Source organism: Manis javanica, chromosome 2, assembly GCF_040802235.1.
Source record: "Manis javanica isolate MJ-LG chromosome 2, MJ_LKY, whole genome shotgun sequence".
NCBI classification, from domain to species: Eukaryota; Metazoa; Chordata; class Mammalia; order Pholidota; family Manidae; genus Manis; species Manis javanica.
In genome coordinates this window covers 19,713,662-19,720,360 of record NC_133157.1, presented here as the reverse complement: position 1 = coordinate 19,720,360, position 6,699 = coordinate 19,713,662, and positions in this window count along the sequence as shown.

Sequence of the window (6,699 nt, the reverse complement as noted above, 5' to 3'; positions counted from 1 at the left end):
GATATCAGGAAGGAGATCACAGAAGTGAAACAATCCTTGGAAGGATTTATAAGCAGAATGGATAAGATGCAAGAGGCCATTGAAGGAATAGAAACCAGAGAAGAGGAACGTATAGAAACTGACATAGAGAGAGATAAAAGGATCTTCAGGAACAAAACAACACTAAGAGAACTATGTGACCAATCCAAAGGGAGTAATATTCGTATTATAGGGGTACCAGAAGAAGAAGAAAGAGGAAAAGGGATAGAAAGTCTCTTTGAAGAAATAATTGCTGAAAACTTCCCCAAACTGGGGGAGGAAATAATCGAACAGACCATGGAAATACACAGCAACCCCAACAGAAAGGATCCAAGGAGGACAACACCAAGACACATAATAATTAATATGGCCAGGATCAAGGACAAGGAAAGAGTTTTAAAGGCAGCTAGAGAGAAAAAGGTCACCTATAAAGGAAAACCCATCAGGCTAACATCAGACTTCTCAACAGAAACCCTACAGGCCAGAAGAGAATGGCATGATATATTTAATGCAATGAAACAGAAGGGCCTTGAACCAAGGATACTGTATCCAGCACCACTATCATTGAAATATGATGGCGGGATTAAACAATTCCCAGACAAGCAAAAGCTGAGGGAATTTGCTTCCCAAAAACCACCTCTACAGGGCATCTTACAGGGACTGCTCTAGATGGGAGCACTCCTAAAAAGAGCACAGAACAAAACATACAACATATGAAGAATGGAGGAGGAGGAATAAGAAGGGAGAGAAGAAAAGAATCCCCAGACAGTGTATATAACAGCTCAATAAGCGAGCTAAGTTAGGCAGGAAGATACTAAAGAAGCTAACGCTGAACCTTTGGTGACCACGAATCTAAAGCCTGCAATGGCAATAAGTACATATCTCTCAATAGTCACCCTAAATGTAAATGGACTTAATGCACCAATCAAAAGACACAGAGTAATAGAATGGATAAAACAAGCAAGACCCATCTATATGCTGCTTACAAGAAACTCACCTCAAACCCAAAGACAAGCACAGACTAAAAGTCAAAGGATGGAAAAACATATTTCAGGCAAACAACAGTGAGAAGAAAGCAGGGGTTGCAGTACTAATATCAGACAAAATAGACTTCAAAACAAAGAAAGTAACAAGAGATAAAGAAGGACACTATGTAATGATAAAGGGCTCAGTCCAACAAGAGGATATAACCATTCTAAATATATATGCACCCAACACAGGAGCACCAGCATTTGTGAAACAAATACTAACAGAACTAAAGAGGAAAACAGACTGCAATGCATTCATCTCAGGAGACTTCAACACATCACTCACCCCAAAGGATAGATCCACTGGGCAGAAAATAAGTAAGGACACACAGGCACTGAACAACACACTAGAACAGATGGACCTAATAGACATCTATAGAACTCTACATCCAAAAGCAACAGGATATACATTTTTCTCAAGTGCACATGGAACATTCTCCAGAATAGACCACATACTAGCTCACAAAAAGAGCCTCAGTAAATTCCAAAATATTGAAATTCTACCAACCAATTTTTCAGACCACAAAGGTATAAAACTAGAAATAAATTCTACAAAGAAAACAAAAAGGCTCACAAACACATGGAGGCTTAACAACATGCTTCTAAATAATCAATGGATCAACGAACAAATCAAAATAGAGATCAAGGAATATATAGAAACAAATGACAACAACAACACAAAGCCCCAACTTCTGTGGGATGCAGCGAAAGCAGTCTTAAGAGGAAAGTATATAGCGATCCAGGCACACTTGAAGAAGGAAGAACAATCCCAAATGAATAGTCTAACATCACAACTATCAAAACTGGAAAAAGAACAAATGAGGCCTAAAGTCAGCAGAAGGAGGGACATAATAAAGATCAGAGAAGAAATAAACAAAATTGAGAAGAATAAAACAATAGCAAAAATCAATGAAACCAAGAGCTGGTTCTTTGAGAAAATAAACAAAATAGATAAGCCTCTAGCCAGACTTATTAAGAGAAAAAGAGAATCAACACAAATCAACATAATCAGAAATGAGAATGGAAAAATTACGACAGACTCCACAGAAATACAAAGAATTATTAAAGACTACTATGAAAACCTATATGCCAACAAGCTGGAAAACCTAGAAGAAATGGACAACTTCCTAGAAAAATACAACCTCCCAAGACTGACCAAGGAAGAAACACAAAAGGTACACAAACCAATTACGAGCAAAGAAATTGAAACGGTAATCAAAAAACTACCCAAGAACAATACCCTGGGGCCAGATGGATTTACCTCAGAATTTTATCAGACACACAGAGAAGACATAATACCCATTCTCCTTAGAGTGTTCCAAAAAATAGAAGAGGAGGGAATACTCCCAAACTCAGTCTATGAAGCCAACATCACCCTAATACCAAAACCAGGCAAAGACCCCACCAAAAAAGAAAATTACAGACCAATATCCCTGATGAATGTAGATGCAAAAATACTCAATAAAATATTAGCAAACAGAATTCAACAGTATATCAAAAGGATCATACACCATGACCAAGTGGGATTCATCCCAAGGATGCAAGGATGGTACAACATTCGAAATCCATCAACATCATCCACCACATCAACAAAAAGAAAGACAAAAACCACATGATCATCTCCACAGATTCTGAAAAAGCATTTGACAAAATTCAACATCCATTCATGATAAAAACTCTCAGCAAAATAGGAATAGAGAGCAAGTACCTCAACATAATAAAGGCCATATATAATAAACCCACAGCCAGCATTATACTGAACAGCGAGAAGCTGAAAGCATTTCCTCTGAGATCGGGAACAAGACAGGGATGCCCACTCTCCCCACTGTTATTTAACATAGTATTGGAGGTCCTAGCCACGGCAACCAGACAAAACAAAGAAATACAAGGAATCCAGATTGGTAAAGAAGAAGTTAAACTGTCACTATTTGCAGATGATATGATACTGTACATAAAAAACCCTAAAGACTCCACTCCAAAACTACTAGAACTGATATCGGAATACAGCAAAGTTGCAGGATACAAAATTAACACACACAAATCTGTAGCTTTCCTATACACTAACAATGAACCAATAGAAAGAGAAATCAGGAAAACAATTCCATTCACCATTGCATCAAAAAGAATAAAATACCTAGGAATAAACCTAACCAAAGAAGTGAAAGACTTATACTCTGAAAACTACAAGTCACTCTTAAGAGAAATTAAAGGGGACACTAACAAATGGAAACTCATCCCCTGCTCATGGCTAGGAAGAATTAATATCGTCAAAATGGCCATCCTGCCTAAAGCAATATACAGATTTGATGCAATCCCTATCAAATTACCAGCAACATTCTTCAATGAATTGGAACAAATAATTCAAAAATTCATATGGAAACACCAAAGACCCCGAATAGCCAAAGCAATCCTGAGAAAAAAGAATAAAGTAGGGGGGATCTCACTCCCCAACTTCAAGCTCTACTACAAAGCCATAGTAATCAAGACAATTTGGTACTGGCACAAGAACAGAGCCACAGACCAGTGGAACAGATTAGAGACTCCAGAAATTAACCCAAACATATATGGTCAATTAATATTTGATAAAGGAGCCATGGACATACAATGGGTAAATGACAGTCTCTTCAACAGATGGTGCTGGCAAAACTGGACCTCTACATGTAGGAGAATGAAACTGGACCTTTGTCTAACCCCATATACAAAGGTAAACTCAAAATGGATCAAAGACCTGAATGTAAGTCATGAAACCATTAAACTCTTGGAAAAAAACATAGGCAAAAACCTCTTAACATAAACATGAGTGACCTCTTCTTGAACATATCTCCCCAGGCAAGGAAAACAACAGCAAAAATGAGCAAGTGGGAGTACATTAAGCTGAAAAGTTTCTGTACAGCGAAAGACACCATCAATAGAACAAAAAGGAATCCTACACTATGGGAGAATATATTTGAAAATGACAGATCCGATAAAGGCTTGACGTCCAGAATATATAAAGAGCTCACACGCCTCAACAAACAAAAAACAAATAACCCAATTAAAAAATGGGCAGAGGAACTGAACAGACAGTTCTCTAAAAAAGAAATACAGATGGCCAACAGACACATGAAAAGATGCTCCACATCGCTAATTATCAGAGAAATGCAAATTAAAACTACAATGAGGTATCACCTCACACCAGTAAGGATAACTGCCATCCAAAAGACAAACAACAACAAATGTTGGCGAGGCTGTGGAGAAAGGGGAACCCTCCTACACTGCTGGTGGGAATGTAAATTAGTTCAACCATTGTGGAAAGCAGTATGGAGGTTCATCAAAATGCTCAAAACAGACCTACCATTTGACCCAGGAATTCCACTCCTAGGAATTTACCCTAAGAACGCAGCAATCAAGTTTGAGAAAGACAGATGCACCCCTATGTTTATCGCAGCACTATTTACAATAGCCAAGAATTGGAAGCAACCTAAATGTCCATCGGTAGATGAATGGATAAAGAAGATGTGGTACATATACACAATGGAATACTACTCAGCCATAAGAAGAGGAAAAATTCTACCATTTGCAGCAACATGGATGGAGCTGGAGAGTATTATGCTCAGTGAAATAAGCCAAGCGGAGAAAGAGAAATACCAAATGATTTCACTCACCTGAGGAGTATAAGAACAAAGGAAAAACTGAAGGAACAAAACAGCAGCAGAATTACAGAACCCAAAAATGGACTAACAGGTACCAAAGGGAAAGGAACTGGGGAGGATGGGTGGGAAGGGGGGTATAAGGGGGGGAAGAAGAAGGGGGGTATTAAGATTAGCATGCATGGGGGGAGGGAGAAAGGGGAGGGAGGGCTGTACAACACAGAGAGGACAAGTAGTGATTCTACATTTTGCTATGCTGATGGACAGTGACCCTAAGGTGGTTTTTAGGGGGGACCTGATATAGGGGAGAGCATAGTAAACATGTAAGTTCTTCATGTAAGTGTAGATTAAAGATAAAAAAAAAATCAGTTCCTGTGTGCTGACCTCCAATGAGTTCTACACAGTGGTATAGAGGGCATGTCAAAGTGTGGGCAAAGGGTCTGTTTGTTTCTGTGCAGAAGATCAAGGCCTAGCTTGGCTACCCAGAAAATGAACTAAGATACGATATGAGGAGGAGCTTCCGGCATCAGCACTCTCTGGAGGACTCGTGCAGGGGGATGAGCATCAAAAAGCCTCCACAGGGATCCGGGCGATGCTGCGGTTGTGGCTGCATCCACCCCGCCGTTTCCTGGACTTGCCATTGGAATGAGGAGGGAGATGTCTAGGCTGGCATGTGCATACAGTGAGACAACGAATTTGACCGGATCTGTACTGTTGGAACTCAACCAGGAGTTGGGAGGGGTGCAAGTTGTAGTGCTCCAAAATCTTACGACTATAGACTATCTATGGTTAAAAGAACATATGGGATGTGAACAGATCCCAGAAATGGGCTGCTTTAATTTGTCTGATGGTTCAAGTACAGTTGGAAAATATCCATCATATCATAGATAAATTTTCACAAATGCCTAGGGTGCCTAAATGGTTTTCTTGGCTTCACTGGAGATGGCTGGTAATTATAGATTTGCTTTGTTTATGTCACCGTATTCCTATTATGTTAATATGTGTGTGCAAATTAGTTAGTAGTTTAAAACCTATACATACTTAAGGTACTATACAAGAAGATATGTCAAAGAAATAATCAATCCTCCCAAGTTTCCTTCATATGCTACATCTATAGCTTTTCTTCTTCCTTCCTAATTACAAACCTTAAATAGAATTCGTGCCTCATATCGAATTTACCGAGTATCATAATTCCTCCAGGTGGTAAAGATACCTCGAGACAAGTGCTGGGCATAGAAGCCACAGGGCATAAATCTGCAAAGAAGTAAAAAGCTAACCTTTGCAAACAATATGGCTTCTCTCTCAAAAGAACATATGGGAGGAACAACCTAAGACAGGCACAGTCGCAGGGGGGCCATCAGGTGAGAATTTGGGGATCAACAGAGGTGAGGCTCAGAACCTCACCCCCCCTGCTTTGAGAGAAATCTTCTGCATCCGTGGATGTCTTGCTGCCCTTGTCTAATTAATACTTAGTCCATAGGCACACACCTGATCATCTGATCATCTACATTTGACAGCACTAAACTATGTTTTCTGCCTTTATCTTGCATCTACCTACCACTTCAGCATTTTATTAAAAATAAAAATAATAATAATAATAGGAGAAATGTGGGATCAACATATAACTCAACTACAAAAATCAAATGAATATTCATATTTGACCTGATGCTTTATAGGTCATACTGCATCATCAAAACCGAAAGTTTCTGTGATGAGTGCCCTTGTACTGTTCACCATGAAGGAATTTATTCACTCTGTAATTCGTTCACCATGTAAGAACTTGTTCGTTATGCTTCAGAAGATTGGAGACTGACGAGAATTAGGCTTGAGATGGATTAATGATTGTACATTGAGCATTGACCCCCCTATACTGAATTTTATTGTTGTTAACAACCATTTGATCAATAAATATGAGAGATGCCCTCTCAAAAAAAAAAAAAAAAGAACATATGGGATGTGAACAGATCCCCAGAAATGGGTTGCTTTAATTTGTCTGACTTCTCTCAGACTGTTCAAGTACAGTT